The sequence below is a fragment of the Passer domesticus genome, chromosome 1 (genome assembly GCF_036417665.1).
Source record: "Passer domesticus isolate bPasDom1 chromosome 1, bPasDom1.hap1, whole genome shotgun sequence".
In the NCBI taxonomy this organism is placed as follows: domain Eukaryota; kingdom Metazoa; phylum Chordata; class Aves; order Passeriformes; family Passeridae; genus Passer; species Passer domesticus.
Genome location: NC_087474.1, coordinates 153,364,065 through 153,382,653, shown reverse-complemented (window position 1 = coordinate 153,382,653; position 18,589 = coordinate 153,364,065). Strand labels below are relative to the sequence as shown.

The 18,589-nt window shown below is 40.6% G+C and overlaps 1 protein-coding gene and 1 long non-coding RNA gene across 3 annotated transcripts in view; one reads left to right on the top strand and one right to left on the bottom strand.

Moving 5' to 3' along the window:
• KCNQ3 (potassium voltage-gated channel subfamily Q member 3) overlaps nucleotides 1–18,589 on the top strand; it is a 191,067-nt gene that overhangs the window by 134,462 nt on the left and 38,016 nt on the right. The gene's annotated exons all lie outside the window — the stretch shown is intronic.
• LOC135285315 (uncharacterized) lies at nucleotides 1,325–18,521 on the bottom strand. The gene is made up of 2 exons (XR_010350240.1): nucleotides 17,694–18,521; nucleotides 1,325–1,732 (listed from the first exon to the last, which is right to left on the bottom strand). It is a non-coding gene; the product is annotated as an uncharacterized LOC135285315 (long non-coding RNA).

Here is an 18,589-nt window from a genome sequence, read left to right as displayed (position 1 = left end):
TGGGGCTCAGAAAGGTCAATCTCAGAACACAATGGCACTCAAGGGTGGTTGTCTTTGATGTAGTCCTACATAATCAAAAGTAACTCAACTTTTGTTGTGATGAAATTACCTGTGATATTGTTGCTAGTGTCACCCTTTACATACTCACAGCCTGGGAGTCTATAGTGCTGGAGAAATGAACTTTGCCCAAGGAGATCCTTCTGCTTTGTGTGATATGATATGTCACATGTCCCAGAGATTATTTTTACCCCATTTCTTGGGAGGATGAGTGCTTCTAGAAGTGGGACAGGAGCTGTGGTCATCAAAATGTATTGATGAACACCATTTGGGCCATGTGACATTTGGGGAGGGAGCAGTGGGGAGAGAGGGGACATTTCCCTTACTGTGCATACACTTCCTTCTTGTGCTGTGAGCCAGTGGCTGCTTTATGGCAGGGTTTCATTTGTGATTAATGAGCTATTATCAGCATCGTTAGAACATCCACCATGGCTGTCACCAAATAACATTCATCTCCTGCTCAATTCCTGCTTTTGCCTGTCAGACTTTGGCTGAAGTCAGACACTAAGGTGGAAACATGGGAAAGCAATGGATGGCTTTAGTTTAGGTTTCATAAAGAGACGAGTTGCTCTGTGAAAGCCCACCAGTGTGTGTTTGGTATTGATAGCATTAATGCAAGGTAATTAATATTCCAAGATTGTAAACCTGCTCCAGATTCAATAATATGCCCTGCAAAGGAAATTACCAAGACATTGTTTCTTAATACCAGAGACCAGGCATTTATTTTCTTAATGGATTTTTAGCACTGGCCTCACAGTTCAGCACTGTCTTAACAAGCCTCCCTTAATCAAAGTTTTGTTAGTACAAGGTGTTCTTGAAATTTCCAGAAATATTGGACCTGTAACCTTTGTAAATTTGTGCTTCCTGAAGTCTCCTTCAGCCAAACTCTGGATTTGTGCTGCATGCTGGGGTTACCTGTGTAACTCAGGGGTAAGCAGCTCTAGGTGTGGTCTGACATCACCCAGGAGAATTGTGAAGATTGCAGGTTAATTTACTGGGTTACTGTTGACACAGCTCCAATAGAAAACTGGAAATAGAAATGTTACCTCCCCTGTTTTGGATCCTGCCTCTGTGGAGTGTTTCACAATTATGGAATCATAAGACCACTGCCAGACAGCACTGAGAGGTTGTACATGAAGTAAGCCCTCAGCTCTCTGTCTGCTAGAATAAATTACTGAGGCACAGTGCCTTAAGTATGCTGGCAGTCAGACATCAGACTGATACCAGAAAGCAAAAAAAAAAATTAAAAAAAAATTAAGAAATGTGATTAGAGTCAAGCAGGTTCTTTGAATGACTTTATATTCAATTGCGTGGACAATATCTCATACTCATAAGATAGAAAAGTGTAACTGTAAAGCTTCTGGCCTGTATTTGTGTGGGATGACAATTTCAGTTCCTGCTTGAGGTCTCTTTGTCATCAGCAAGCAAACATCAGGCAGGTGAAGCAACCTTCTGTCAGTCTGAGGAAAGCAGCAGGGCATGCAGCACACAGAGTTCAGGTATGTCTTCATCAGCAGTAAGGATTCGATGTTTTGAACATGGACATGTTGAATAAATGCAGCTGTTTCATTTTGGCACCAGGCCCTGTAGAAGCCAGGGGCTCACTCTGAATGTAGAACTATCTGCTGGCTGTACCCCACTCTTCTGTCCTGTTCCTCCTTCCTTCCATCATTACCTGCAAAATAAGAGAGATCTTACTCAGCTTGAAATTTCTCACCACAAATATTTGCATTAAAGAGGATTGCAGAGGCAGCATAACACTGAGCTTGCATGAGGATGCCTGCCACTTTCTGGTTTTAAATATTTTTCAGGTCCCCTTAGCAACTGGGTTTTGCATGTGCAACAAAGTGCTTTTCATGAGTGCTAATCGTCAGACCTTGGTGCCCATGCTGGAGAGTTAACACTGATGCCCTCTTCATGCTGCAGCTGTTATTCAGAGATTTGCTAACATTATATGATTAGATCAAATTATCCTCTCTTTAACATTTCCATGAGGGTGAATGGAAGGTTTTACTTCAGAAATAATTTTGTTGTTTATTTTTGCCTTACTTTGCTCTAGCTTTGAAAACAGACACAATTTCAAATCAGCACTGATACTGATGGAAAACATTATTCCATTAGTTTGGGTGGGATGCTGTCCCACAAACCCATGAAATGATTCCCACTGTCTATTGAATCACCACATTTTAAATTAATTGTTTATTGAATCACTACATTTTAAATTAACATAAAGCTTCATCCACTTATAAGTAGCTCTTTTCAGCAGGTAATGCCCTCCTTCATTGTTACTTCATGCTAAAACCTCCACTGTGTTGCCAGACAATTTGATCCAGAGCTTGATTTTGCAAAAAAAAAAAAAAACAAACTAAAACTTCTTATTTTTTTAACACTTTTCTCTCTCCACTTTAAGGTAAAATATTCTTTCTAGTCTTAACTGTCAGTTGCCTCCTAGAATAACAACTGCTGATTTTTTTTAGAGAATTAGTTAATGGAGGCGGGGAGGAGAGTGTACAATGCTATTTCTTATTCTCCTGCAAAGGGGCAATGAAGCATCTCAGGTTTTTAACCTTGACTTTGAAATGGTTTTGTAATTATGCCTTCTTAAGACAGTAGATTTTAAGGTCTGCTCATCACTGGCTGAGTGGGAGCAGGAATCTTGTCATTCATGATGGCTGATAACTCACTTGCCAGATCAAAATTAAGAATAACCTTTCACCAGCAGCTCTAGCACAGACATCATCCTTTCTGACTTCTCAGTGGGTACCAATGAGATTACAGCCAGATTGCACATGACAAACCAAAAATATCCCCAGCAGTCTGTTAAAATTTACCTCCCCCAAAAGATTACATCCTCACAAGCTCTGCAGCTTGGTGTAGTTCAGCTGATCAATGGGAGCTGAATCATATGCTGTATTATTTCAAAGTTTTCAGAAATCTCAATCAGAAAAGAATTTGTGCTGCAAACAGGGAATGATGTATCATGGTACAACGTCCAGCAGAGATTGCACAGTAAAGTCTTTGCAGGATTAAAGCCCCAGGCCTTCAGAACTGACACTGTAAAATTCAAAACTAATTCTTCTAATAAAACCTTAGCTAAATCCTGTCTGCTTCCCTTCCCTGAGCCTTTAATTTGCTCTAGTAGATTTCTCCTGTTCTGTTGGAAAACACATAAAACTACAGCATTAGCTAAAGGCACCTCAATTTATTGCCTATTCCAACTTATCAAAATGAAAAGGGTTTTTTTTACAGTTGTAAGATCCCTCTTTAAGACTTCCCCCAGTTACCAGAGACATAGGTACTCAGAATTGGTGGGGTAAAAATTCCTGAGCTGACAGCAGATAGGCTGAAAAAATAAAAAGAGAAAACTTCAAAGAAGAATAAACGGCAACTTTGAACGTCTTGAGTTCAGTGCACAGTGACAGTAGGTTTGGGGTCATCTTCCCCAAAGAGGGAAATTACCAGACATCAGAAGTGCTTAGGTCATTGAAGTGTGGAGATTTTCACATGAAAGAGTTTGGCTTTGGGCTTTGCTCTCTGACTGTCACCATTTCTCTGTGCCTACTGTCTTTCATCATTGCCCTATTCTTTTCTTCCCTTCTTGGGCTCATGCTTTGAGCTCTGGTCTTTTCACTATTAAAGGAAACAATAATTTTGCCAGTAATTTCTAAAAGCTTGAGATCAAATTCTTAATTTTCCTTCATACTCTTGTTTCTTTCTAGGCTTCGTTCCTCAAAGCACAGGTGTGCCTTTTTTTTTTTTTTTTTTTTTTTTTTCTGGTAAAAGAGTAAAAACATTTCAAAAAAAATCAATTAATAATTTGATTTGTCAGATTTTCCCAAGCCTTCTGGGAAATTCTCTTTAGGATGGGGATGAGGATCAAGGTAGTTTAGATTTCATCTCTCCTTGAAATAGCAAACCAATGTCTGTAGGATGTTTAGTTGCCAGAAAATAAATTCAGAATACACTCGCACATGCTCACTCCCACATACAAACTTTCCCAAAAGTAATTTGGTATTCATGTTTAAAAATAATTAAATAATTTCTGGTTGCTCTCATCTAAGCCCTGTGAACAATGCAGTTAAATCTGCTAAATTAAACCCTCCTGACTCCATAATGCTGGTACATCAAGCAGATGTGTTCCGGAGTGCTACCCACTGCCTCCCTATCTCCTGAATAGCTGCACATAAAGACAGAACATTCATGTAACACTGTCTATAAATATAGCAACCAGAATACACTCCAGAGATGTTGTGAGGGCTCCAAAGTTAAGTTTGGTTTGAGGTTTTGAGCTCAAATCAGAGCTAAAACTGATGTTATAATGATTGAATACACTTTCCAGATTTAACATCTTCACAACCCTATTTAATTTCCTGTAATATTTTTAGCTCACATGAAAAGATGTTCTCCCTATTCATCAAAAATTATTTTAAACCTGACAGGAGGAAAATGAAGTTACTGATGTCTGCTTCCTTTATTTAGTACTTTTCACTTACATCCTGTGCTCTCACATCAGTTTCTTACATCGGTTCCGGGAACCGGGGAGAAGAGCTGGTCAGTAAAATTGTAGGAAGATGGAATAAGGGGACAGACCTGCATCTTGGACCTGAAGTTGTACTGAGTAAGTTTGGTGATGATACAAAATTGTAAGGAGATATTGACTCCGTTGAGGGCAGAGAGAACTCAACAAATCAGAGACATAGGCAATCATCAACCAAATGAAGCCTAGCAAGGGCAGGTTCTGGATTCTGCACCTGGGACAAGGCACCCCTGGTTGTGTGGACTGGGGGATGAGAGGCTGGAGAGCAGAGCTCTGGGAAGGGACCTGGGGGTCCTGGGTGACAGAAAGTTGAACATGAGCCAGTAGTGCCCTGGCAGCCAGAAGAGACATCCCTGTTCTTGGGGACATCAGGCACAGCTGGGCAAGGCAGGGGATTGTCCTGCTCTGCTCTGCACTGGGGCAGCCTCACCTCGAGTCCTGTGTACTGTTTTGGTCACCACAATAAAAGAAAAGACATTAAACTATTAGAGAGCATCCAGATGAGACCATGAGGTGGTGAAGAGTCTTGAGGTGAAGCCAAAAAAGATGTAGCTGAGGTCATTTGGATTGTTCAGCCTGGAGAAGAGGAGACTGAGGGAAGACCCCATTGCAGTTACAGCTTCCTCATGAGGGGAAAAGGAGGGGCAGACAGTGGCTACTTCTCCCTGGTGGCCAGTGACAGGACCTGAGGGAATGGCCTCAAGCTGTGTCAGGGGAGTTTTAGGCTGGATAATAAGAAAGGATTCTTCACCCAGAGGGTGTTTGGGAACTGTAACAGGCTCCTGAGGGAAGTGATAGCAGCACCAAGCCTGAGAGAGTTCGAGAAGCGCTTGGACAATTCTTTGAGGCATGTTTCTCATGGTACCCTGTGCAAGGCCAGGATATAAATTTGATGATGTTAATGGATCCTTTCCAGCTCAGCATATTCTATGATTCTCTGATCTTTCTGATTTATTTCATTGATATTCCTCTGCATGTGCAAGAGTTACAGCCCCTTCTGTACCTCTGACCCCTCATAGTCAGGCTCCAAGATATAAAGATGGGGTCCTCTGTTTCATTGCAAAGGCTACAAGGATCAACAGCTTCAGTCATATTCAGTTATATAAAATTAAGTATTTTCTGCAGGTGATATCAGAGACAATCTACTTATGCACTGTATTCACCAGAACAATGACAGTTATCTCTACAATGAGTCTGAAACACTGGAAAAAAGAAAAAGGCCTGTACTGATGACCAAGCATTTCAAGAGTGAGACACTAATTATTTCCTGCTATAATAAAATAACTCCCAGATTAGCCTAAGAAATAGATAATGCCTTATGTTTTAGGCAAAATAAAAGAAAATATCCAGGCCTAAGCCAATGGTCAATGCCAGAGTGAAATGAAGAGATATCCCTCCCTGATGCCAAATCTAGTGCTTGGCTTAAATCAGACTGTGGAAGTAAGATGCATGAAGTGTGTCATCCTGTGCATCAAAGACTTCCTGGATTTTATTGCACTTCTGCTCAAGCTGTCATTACTTTCCTTAAATGGTGGCCTTTGTATATGTACTGCTTCTAAGAAACAAAAAAATACAAATATGGAACAGGTTTCAGTGGGATGTAGAAATACCTGAGCCTTCTTTAACCAGGCTACAATGATAATGGGAGCAGATTAACTGTGAAAACACAGGATTTTGTGCCCTCACATTCATTAATTGCTTCTTAGTATGAAAAATTAACCCATTCCACTTCAGCCACATTTGTCTTAATGCCCTTGATAGACTCATTAATTCTGACACTCTCATACTAATACACTGTATAATTAAGTTAGAGGAACTAACAAGTAACTGTAATAGCATGGCTTGCTGTTTTACCAGATCTGTTTCTCCAGATTTAAGGTAAGGTTTTAAAGGTGTATGTACACAAACTTCTTCTCAGGGACTATAGTAAATTTATTTTTTACTCACTGGGAGTAAGTGGGATTGAAATCCCATTGCAGAGTAACCAGAGGGATGTCAATGTAAATTTGACAGCTTAGTGAAGACTGGGCAATAGATTCACTTGGCCTGAACTCCCCCTAAACCCAGTATTGCCAAGGTGATGAGATCCAACCAAAAGGCTGAGAGTAGGGTGGAGTTATCTGAATCTTTCCAGTTTAATATTTCAAGTTTCCTTAGTTCCCATTGGGCACCAAACAGTGACAGAGAAGAACTTCTCATCTTGCAGGTGGAGTGGATGAAGGGGAGAGGAGAACCTGAGGGCAGGCAGAACCATGCAGACCAATGCATGCTGACTCTAAAACAGGAACTGGTCTCTCCCAAAAGCACAGTGATATGTTTCATGTATACCTATGAAATAAATGTAGATTTTTATGTGTGAATCATAGAAAATTAATCTATACTTTATTTGTTCCCAGCTGAATTGAGGTAATTATGGAAATTCATGCATGCAAAAAATGTCTGATCTGATGCACTGCTACCTTATCAATTAGGAGCATTATGTGACTCCAATCTAGCTAACTTGCTGTACCATAAAAGCAAGTGGAGAGGAGCCAATAACCCCTGAATTCAATCTGGTTTTAGCTGTTATTTTTTGTTTCTCCTTTTATAATCTAACTGATGAAGTTTGGATCTGTGGGCCATCAACTGACTGATTGGGATTGCTGCTCAATTAGCCGATGAAGTCATTGCTGGATCTAATGGCTGCAATTTAAACCCTGCTTTTGAGCAGATAATGGAAAGGTTAATGCTGTAATAAAGGATGAAGAGACAGACATGTGCCATTTATTCCCTGCTCTGTAAATTAGGGCACTAATAAAAAACCTGTTCTGGAAATAAATAAACAGATTAAAAGAAATGAATAAATAAATACAACAGAAAAACCAGAACTACTTCCAGGAGGTGAGAAAACATTTCTATAAGACTGCATCCTCCAAGATAAAGAACTTCTCCATGTTAAATAATTACAGAAAGAATAAAACTAATGTGAGTTTAAGCAGTGGAGCAAGGTGAAAAGATGCAACACAATGCACAAAATAACGACTGCATTATAAATTTCTATTGTGCAGGCTCAAGGGAAAAGCTTCTCCTGTGTTTGTGCACTGTGTGACATTTCTTGCATAAAGACAGTGACTCAAAATTCCTGGCAAAACAATATTTGTGTTTGAAATTTTTCCCACACTTTTGTATTCTTCTGTCCTGTGAAGGAAAGAACATAATGATCCATGCTGGAAGAAGGAGCACAAGTTCCCTCAGGAGTCTGAAGGGTGAAATATTTCTTAGCCTGCCCCATAAATCTAGTAATGGTGTGTGCAGACCTTAATTATGTGCTTTCTATTATGGGCATGTTGAATCACTAGTGTTAGATAAACAGAATCCACAGCCACATTGCATCTCTCTGGTGTACACCTAAAGCAGGCACCTTGAGATGTATCTAATAACTTCACAAGTAAGCTGAGTACAACCATGTGCTCTTTTTTTAAATGCTACAGTGACCAAAATAGTGTCAGTAATTTAATGTGAAGCATTCACCATGAAACTCTTTCAAATTTTGTTCTTGTGAGTAATCAGCTTTATCATTAGACTTACCACAGCATCCCCAGAATTCAAATTACTTGAAAACTTGTAGTTATCAGGTCTTATAATTCTATTGGCACTTCAATACTTGGGGTTTTTTGTTTTGTTTTGTTTTGGGGTTTTTTTTTTGGTTGGTTTTGGTTTTTTGTTCCTATAGCTCTCCTTCACAGGAGAAGCTAAGCTTTCTTTCTTTAGAAATTCTTACTTTTATAGTTGTCTTGTCTGTGGAAAAACAATAGAAGTCATCTATACTCGAGTATAAAAATGGTATGGAAAGGTATTTCTAAGAGCAACTCATTATTAGTTTTGGCTCCCCAAGTGAACTGCCTGGGACTGGCTCCTTAATTTCCCGTTTAAAAAGAATATGGACTGCTTTGAATATAGACCAGAATCCTGAAACTTTTTGGGACTACTGCTGCTGGTAAGCAATAGAACAATCAATGTACAATCAGTCATGAGCATCTTGATCAAGACTACTCAGAAAACACCCCTGAGTTGGAGCCTATGAGATAATTAATCAGTCTTGACAACAACTTCAAGCCACTTTATAGCAAAAAGAAATGTGTATCTAGTGCTGTAGATAGCCATGGCTAAAATCCCTGTTTAATCACAGAATTGAGGTACTGGAGGGATCATCTGAGTTTCACCCAGTAAAGAGTTACAGCCTTGTGCTCACCACTAATGTTCTCTGTAGCCACATGGCAAGTGTAGCTCCCTATCCTTGGACATGTCCTGGTGGGACATAAAGGGAGAAAAAACTGACTTTTCACGCCTTTTAGATACCTGTGTCAACCATCATGGTTGTCTGGGAGGTCGATAGAAACCTACGCCTGAAATTTATCCCTCTGCAACAGTCTTAATTTTACAGATAAAGGGAAAAGCTCTACATGTCTGATGCAAACCTTCCCCATCACCCCAGCATTCAGAACAGGCACTGCAAGCTGGGAGCAGAGCACCAGAATTGTTACTTGCTGCTCCAGATGTTCTGCTTCTGTTCACCTGCAAGAGATGAGATTCAAGGCATGATTTGGATATTCAATTCAGGCACCCAAATATCTCTGTGTGTACAGATGATTTAAGTGTCTGCTGTCCCACTAATGTACCTGGTACTATCTGTGGAGCTCAGAGGGCTGTTCAGCTCACTGAGTGAGCTTTACTGGCTGGCTGGCTGGTCAGATCAGTCATGCTATACCTGAAAATGGATTCAGCTCTCCACCCTTATTGATTCGTTATTATGCTGAAATTCTAGTCACTCTCTGCACTGATATCACAGCAGAAGAATGTGACAAAACTTGAATTAAGAATAGGAATTCCTGTTTCCATGGATGTCAAATAAGAATAGGAAAGTTATATCAAGACTTGTGTCCCACTGTGCCCAGTATTCCTCTGTTACAGACAACTTTCCTTCTGTAAAACCAGCTGTTCCATCTAGGAGACACACAAAGATTCAGGGGTTTTGGGGATACAAACATGATAGTCCCTAACAGAGTTTTTTAGCACAGGCTTAACTGTTTTCTAGATTGTATTCTGCATGCAGGACTTCTCATTACTGCATTTTTTTCTGTTTTTTCTAAATGTACTTTACATACACTGAAATCTCTGCCATTTCTATTTACTTATTCAACTCAATAGATTTCTTTCTTCAAATAAAAACAAAAATATCTCCTTCCATATTGACATTTTTCCCTGAGTGTTTGATAGAATTGTCATTGTTTGAATCTGTCAGGTTAAACGGGGAAAATACCATCTGAGACATTAACAAGTCAGTTGAGCAAAAGGGCTATCATACATTGTGTTGAGAAACATTGTTGCAGATGCTGGTGAAACATTTCAGGAACAAAATTGGACAGCTCTGGAAAAGACTGATAACCTCCTCCAAAGACTTCAACTTCGGGCATCAAATGAAATGTTACATGCTTACAGATGATCGTTCTGAATTTTGAATGCTGATTAATTGTTTATGGTAATGCAAACCAGCAGAAATACTTTAAAACATCATCAGATTTACACAGGTAGAAATCCTGTGTGCTAATGATACCGTTCCATTGCATCAGTCAGAGTCCTGACGGTACAAAGATCTCCAAAAAGCTTATCCAAAGTTCACCTCCAGTGAGGCTGTGATTCATTTGCCATGCTAACACAACTCATCATTTGCTAATGAATGTGAACTGGAGATGGGAAAGGAGCACAAATAACTCATCTGCACCCCACACTTCAGCTGTTGCTGCATTGGCCTCCACACTTCATCAGCACCATGGGTCTGCAGCTGCAGACCCTTCAAAGCTCTTTCCTAAGGAGATGCAGATCTTACAGAAATTCTACATAACACAGTGTCTCTAAGCACCATTGCTGAAACACTTAAAAGTTATTGACATATTCTCATCAGTTGAAAGGCAAGATGTTGAAAAAAACATTATTATAAAGGGATTTGCCTTTAAACAACTGATCATCCCCCTCACATTTCTATCCAGACTACATATCTTGTCATGTGTTAAACCATCAAGGCAGAAGCTGACATTTTAGGGTCAAAAAGCCACTTTTTGTCCCTCTTTTATCTTCCCAACAAATAGATATTAAAAAAGTTTCCCAGTGTTCTTATAGAAGTATCAGAGAAGCCCTCAAATATATTTGAAAGGCAGGTATTAAAAGCCAGAAGACCTGTGGCAGTGGTTTTATTGGTGTGAGGCTGAGTTACAGGAGTGGTTTTATTTCTGCACTGAGAGAAAGGGCCTGGCATCAAACACCTTGCCATCTGAGGAAGGTGTGATTGGGAGACCATGCTCAGGTTCCCATCCCAAAGGGATTTTCATCCATGTGACACTGTGCTCAGGGCCAGGACTCTGACACTACTCTTGGTTGGTATAATGAGCCATCTCCTTCAGAAACACAAAAAATCTGGGACTTGGGTCGCGTGCACCAAGTGCACTGTGAGACTTCATACAAGGCTGGAAGTATGCAACAGAACCTAGGGGAGGAGTATCTGTTTCCCCATGGAGAAGCAGCATGAGAGTGGAGTTACATTGTGGTGTCGATCATTACTGGATAGAAGCCCATCCCCTGGGATCAGACTGAGATAAGGCTCCTACACTTGATTAAAAATGCTTAATTTGCTTAAAAATGGCTATTTTATCTGAGATAATCTAGAGCTTCTGAGACATTCCCTGTTATGTTTTAGGGAGAGACTTAAGAATATTCTGCATTCAGTTGCCTTCCCCAGGCTTCCAGCTAATGCCATTTTCTGGGGTATTATTGTGGAAATGAGCTGGAGCTGTGAATCCTTGTTGTCTGACTGATCACAAATGCCAGACTACAACCTGATATGGAGCACAAAGCAAAGTTGAAGAGTCTGGTGCAAGAGAATGTTTATAGGCACAGCATAAAATCAAACTGGATTAAGAATATGGTTTAATTTCCAGTGAAATTTGGTCTATTAACACAGTATTTTGCCTGTGTCAATTTGTGTATTTCAAGAAAAAGCATTCCTCTACACCACCACTGCTCTTTTTATCCACAGCTCCTGTGACATCAAGTTTAGCCCTGATATCTTTCAGCACAGATCCTTTCTTCTCTTCTTCTTTCCCTGTGGATAAAGTGAGGGCAGCTCATCCTCTTTGCATTCTTCACAGTAAAAAATCCTTCCCTGACTTATTGATGTCAGTTTGTTTTGCAGAACCACTGGATCTGTGAATGGGTCATTGTCTACAGACCAGATTGTTAAGAAAAGCTGATGTGCAGTGTTGTCAAATAACCTAAGTTGCAGTAATGACTCTGAACTCTTCACTTATAGAAAAAATTTGGAAAGTCTTCCTGGATTTAAAAAACCCAACAACTGGATAGTTCAAAATAAAGATCTGAGATCTTTGTCTGATTTTCTCCAGGTCAGGCAATGATTAAACACTATGGGGGAAAATATTCTAGCTGCAATACTTCATGAATTTAGCTGAGTCAAGTGCCCTGTGTCACAGGAACAACTGTGACCACCTCAGGTGCAAAATGATAGAGCTCACTGTGGAGTTAATGTCAGAAAACCCAGAGATTCTACCTAATCTGAGAGAAGTGAGCCATATGTCTGCTCCACAGGAGCTGCATTATCAGGACACTTCACTGCCCATAATGGAAAACCCACTGAGCTGTTACCTGCACCTGGAGTGTACTGGCAGAGTTGTTGTGGGGTGCAGGTCATGAGCAGCCTTGCACCCCTTCCTTACATGGCTGCAAATCTTTGACAGGCTAAAAGTCTATTGGGAAAGGCACGATGCAGCAGTTCTTCTGAATGTCCCACTCCAAGTGAGAGCTGAGATCCTTGCAGAAAGTGTTCATGTTCCCATGTAAGAGTGTCTGTGTCTTGAGTTTTAGAAGGCACAGACAAAGAAGATACAGTCCCAGCTGATTATTTTTTTCAATTGTCAATCCCATGTGGCTGAAGTGCTATATTAGGTTGGAATCATTGGCATTTTTGAAAATATTTGGTTTGCAATGTATGGTCAAAACCAGAAAAAAAACAACTATTAATACTCCCAAATGGGTTGAAGTCTTGCATAAAGAGCAAAGATTCTCTTTTCAGTTCATTTTAAGAATCTGTCTGACCACCAAATTATTATTATCAATTTCATACCTAGTGACTCTGTATTGGAGACTACAGAGGCTTTTTCTGGACACTGCTGCTTTCATATTAGAAATTCACTTTCAGCTCTGACAGCTTTGGAGGACCTAATAGATTTTATATGTGTGCCTGCAAGAAAAGGCAGTTTGATCAAGTGGAAGAATGGGTGGGTGGGCTCTTTGAATGGGTTTTTCTGTTTGTTTTCTCTGTCTGCTACAGTCTTTTGATTATCGATTTCAAATGGGATGGTAGAAAATATCACAATACTGTTCAATCAAGGCAGAAGTCACAACTGTGTGTTCAGAAGTTACTTTCATTTGCATTTTCTTGAGATTTTTAAAACTTTATTCAGAGGGTATAATTCATTCCTCTCCTTTCTAAAGAAACAAGGAAGGGTTTGCGAGGGAGATCAATGTGTGTCCCTGTGAGACATCCTAAATCTTGTGTACCCCTGAGATTTTGTCATGTTTGGAAGTAGACTCCTAGATCTTTTGTCCCTCTGGACACAGCAGTCTTGGGTGACATTTGAAATTCCTAGAAATTTTTCTCCAGATGTTTAAGCATGTTTTTCTCCATGTTTAAGATATTAAGATGTTGATATGGATGATTGCCAGTCTTACCTTAGGTTCTTCCTATCATCTAAATTCATTTCTTTACAGAGTTTGCTGTAGTCTGGGCACTTGACTACTCAATCACAGGTTGTCTTTCAAAGGTCCAACGCTTTTATTTTGCAAAATTTAGCAGAAACCAATGTAGGAATCTTAAGGTTTACCTTCAAATGGATCTGCACTAATTTTTTAAAATCTTTTGGAGAATGCCCTGTCAGAACTCATTTGATTTGTGATTTTTGCAGCTGGGGCTGCAGGGTGATGTGGTTTTGCTCTGTGCTCTCCCTGCTCTGCTGCACTGATGGCTCACCATGTTCATCGTCTGTGTGTCTCAACTCAATTAGCAGCTTGCTGCCAGCCAGAGATAAGCCCATGGATAGGCATTCTGGTCATGGCAGATAAAAGCCCCAAACAATAGTTCAGTCTGATGTTGTCTGATGTCCTTTACTTGATATAAAAATAGAATTTAAAACCACTAATGAAGCAATTCAGGGTATTTAGTTGCAAGTCAGATGTTTTTTCATCCTTATTCAAGTGCAGAGGATAGGAGACATCCAACCCCTTGGTAGCTGATGCTGTCACTGCCTTTCCTTTTCTTCTGCCATCTGTCCCCCACTCAGTCACCCATGTGAGCAGATCCCTTGGTGTCTCCCAGTAACTTACATGTGCCAGGAATTTTGGAGCAATTTTAACACTTTTCCCAGGAGGGAAATAGGATCTTGGTATATGACTCTTGTCTTTTAAGCTGAGAAAAAACAGGCAGGGAAATGTAGTGCTCTGGGCTATTTTGCAGTCTCATACCAGCAAACCTGGGAAATGTGTCAGGCCATTCTTCTGACAGAAAATGCAGATTGATTGTATCTGTGCTATCTGACACTGCTGACCCAAAATGCACCAGCATGCCAGACCCTGGGAAAGATTGCAGTGGTAGTCAACAGGGCTCAGAAGAAAAAGGTTTCTAGGACTGGGCCTGAGAAAAAGTAAGACAAGGGAGCTTTAACCTGGTTTGGGTAGTACAAGGAGGAGAGGAAAGAGGAACCATCTGATATAAAAGCTGTTCTTTTGCACCCTAAATGCCCTGCTGTGAAGCACAGTTTTCCCCTCCAGGTCTTGATTTTAAAAGCATTCCAGACTCATGGAAACAGCAGTGAAGCCCATTAAGAGGCAATCCTGCCAAAGAGAGCTCAAGGCCATCAAAAAGCTGGCATGAGTAAGGGGGTTTTTTCTGCCTCAGCTTCCTGCTGTGCCAGGGACAATGTCTGTCACTTCTGTCACCAGTGGACAAGTGTCATTCTGGGCTACCACCTCACCACCTGCCAGGTCAGCTTGTATGCCAGTTAGACTAGGGCTCTTTTGGGGATCTTTCCTTACTTCCTAGGGTTTCCCTCAGCATCATGTGAAGGACTTTTTTCTGCCTCTGCTACCACAGCAGAGTAAGAATGCAATACAGCTTACTGAGCATGGCATTTCTACCCTGTCCTTGCTATACAGTGGCACTGGGGCAGGGACTTCTGCATGGAGCTGTGGGTGTGCACTCAGGGAAGTCTGTGGATGCAAGGAAGGAGGAACCTTAGAACATCTCTTGTGCAGGACTTCTTGCTTTTTCTCTTCTCTTCCAGGACCTCCACTAAGTTTCTCAGTGCTTTTCCAGGCATCCCTGGCCCTTCTGTAGACTCACAAAATGTTTGTATTTTTCCTGTCACCCTTATCTCAGTACTGATCTCTGGCCTATTGCTTGGAAGTGCAGAGATTCAAGAATCTAAATATTAAACAGTAATTATTCCAGAGTCTGTGGAAATCAGGCATGCATTCCCTCCTCTCTGAAGAGCTGTTCTCAAATATTTGGTAATGTCATTTTTTTAGTGTTAAAAACCCTGACTCAAGCTTCTCATTAGCAACCATAAAGCGATCAGTGCAAGATACTGCAGATGTTCTGTGAAAAATGAAGTTCTGAAGAAGAGAAAAAGATGGTGGGTAGGAATATAGAGCAACTGAAAGAAATGTGAGAAAAGATGCATTTTTAATCCTTATGGGTAAAAGCCAATAGCTGAAGAAAATAAGGTTTTTCCAATATGAAATTTGGGAAGCTGTGTGGGAATCATGGTTTAGAACCATATTGCTTTGGATACCCCAAACCAAAAATTTAGCAGAACACTGTCAGATTTTTCTTACATATCACAATCTTAGAGAATTCCATTAGCATTTTCCAGGTGGCAGAGCATAATGAAACCAGAGCATAAGCTTTAAGGGAAGAAAATAAAATACCAAATGAAGCAAAGCCGAAAAATCTAAGATTCATGAGAACATTTGGAGACGGAAGGGTCCCAATGTCTTGCAAGAATTGGTATTGAAGATGAGAGAGCAAAAAGAAATCTGTGCACTGTTGGAGTGGGGTGATTTCTTACTAGTAACTGTTCAGTTAGAGACTAGAGGCTTTATTACCCAAAGCCTGGATTATAATTTTGTAACCAGGATCCCTGACCACATGTAGATATGATATCTAAATTTACAGCAAGGGATTTCAGACACACCAGAAATGCTGTGGCTGGCTGGCTAATTTCAGTAACAAAAATACATAAACATTATGAAGAGGTGGTGTTTATAATTATATTCAAACCAGGGGTAAACATAAAGGGTGACATTCAGCTGATTTACACAGTAAACCTCTCCATGGAAGCTCATCACCAGTCTGTCCTTACAGGTAAAGAGAAGAAATATCTCTCCAGGTGCTCCTGACCAGCTTGAGCTATAAATCAACCTGCTTTAAATCAACCTGAGCTGTACACTAGAAGCACACATTCCTCTCTATAACTAAACATCACTGAGGTTTAACATTTTGTCCCACAGCACAAAAATTTGTCAAAATGGTACCAAATGCAAATGTAGTTTGGCCTGCCTATGGCAGATCTAGTGTTCAAAACAACTTCATAGGAAATCTGTTTTGGAATAGATTACAGGCAACTTCCTACAGGATCTGCTCCTAAATTTTGGAGGAAGGGATGGTGAACAGAAAAGTGATGAGCAGATGTATATATAAAACACATAAAGGTTCTTAGCTAGATCTGCATTCTCTTGGCTTCAAATGAAAACAGATATAGAAGAAAAACTCAAAGAATGGGGAATAGCAAAATAAGTAAAAATTTACCAACAAAACAGTCTGTGATGTTCATACAAGAAACATTAGATTCATGATCATGCATAGTTGTAAATTACTTCTTTTCTGGGAAAGAATTTTTTTGAATACTCTTTTTAACACAACAAAATAGTGCAGTTAGTAAATATATGAGTATTAAATATGTAATTTCTAAAACTAAGAAAATAAATTGACCTGAATAATATGTTATTTGTGACAGTAACAAACAAGTACTGCCATTTGGTGGTCTGGAAATTATGCACACAACAAACTAATCATATTTTTAAGGCATAATGCTGCAAATAGGAATCATGTAATGTGCTGTGAAAATTATGTAAAGTAATGGCAAGGGTGATTCTAAAATGCTGAAGAACACATTCAGATCCTCATTTGGCATAGGTGATATACATTCTTGAAGTCTGGACTGCCATCTGCTGAAAAACAGTTAAATAGGAAGTTTTGACTTAATAGGACTGAGTTTTCATTTTAAACCTTGATTTTCACTCTATTTCTTTCTTCCAACCCTTAGTGCTCTATGTCCCATGAATAACAGTGAGTAAATTTCAGATTTTCTCCCTTTCTGTCCTTTGATTCCCCAGGTCAGGGGCAGTCTTCCTCCTGCTCATCCTGTGCTTTCATCAGTTTCTTACCCTGTGATTTTCCTGTTACAATTTTAGAGCCAGACTCAACCAGTCAGCCCACACTGCTCCTCTACAAAATGAAATTAGGCAGTGCAGACTCAGGCATTGTCCTGTTGCCAACTGTCTTGTCTTTATGTTTGCATGGCCAATACGGGCATAGGTGTGCCCAAAATAGGGGCAGTAGCAGCAAGGAGAAGATGAACATTCTTATCATCTTTGCTGAGCAAGGGGGGCTGATGTAAGAAGGGTGGAATCTGAGTGACATCTTCCATAAGAAGAGGACACAAGAAGACTTGCAGGTTTCAAAACCATCCAGATCCAGACCAGAAGAGGCTGGGCTGCATAGCATCAATGCACATTAAAATTGATGGCGTGCTCTGAGCTGCAGTGATAATTATTGCCGAGGCTGAGGAGGACTGCTGAGATGTGAGTTGGTTAACTTGTGGGTGTTTGCAGTTGGTGTTTACCCTTCAGATATTGGTGCAGCAGGAGGAAAGCAGACCCTTCCAAGATGGGTTGTGGTTATGGGCACTAACACGGGCATTTCATCCCTTCTTACCCCGGAGTCCTGCGGGAAGGAGCCCGGGGCGAGGCTCTGAGGGCTCCGTGGGTTTGGGGCCTGCAGCTCCCCCTCAGCAATGGCGCCTCTGAGGAGCTTTCATGCACTCCCTGCAATGCGGGGTTCTGGCCACGATCTCTTCTCAGATTTGCCCTCAAGATTATTCATAACAAATTGTGGTCTTCAGTACGATCCTCTCACCCTACTTTTAGTGGGTGTTTTGTCCTGCATGACCTCTTGTTCTCACGGGTGGGCTCTCACTTGCAGCTGGGACTTGCAGCGTGCTCGGTGCCACACGCAGAGATCGAACAAGCAGTACCCCCAACAGCACTGAGCAGCTGTCCCTTGGTGTCAAACCTGGGATGTTTATTGACCAAACTCCTTCATCGCTGTAAGACCCCTTTCCTTGCATCAAATACGTGGCTGCGATCGACCTGAGCATCTTTGAGCTGCTTTGAGCCTGTTTCAAAACTAGGGAGATGCAACCCCTCACTCTGTGGAGCACCGGTACCCTCTAGTGGTAAAAACGCAGGCATTTTTAGGCAAAAAAAGAGATTACGATTTCACTACTAACTTATCTTCTGTCTTCCTTTTGTACAAAAATCTGTACATCATCTTTAATTGACAGCGGTGTTTTTTTAAAATGACATCGTAATTTCATGCCTTTAGTTTAAGTACCTATGATGTAATGCCATGATGTAATTTCCTTGGACTGCTCTCAGTGTTTTCACCTTTCATTAAATCATTAAAATGATGCTTGTGAGTTGATGGGTGACCGAATTTTCACATGGTATAAAGAAGTGGCTGTAATGGAAAGTACCAAGCAGCAGCTGCTCAAGGCTTTAAAAGGGGTGCTGGTGATGATACCACTACAAAGGCTGAAGTGTGGCAGAGCA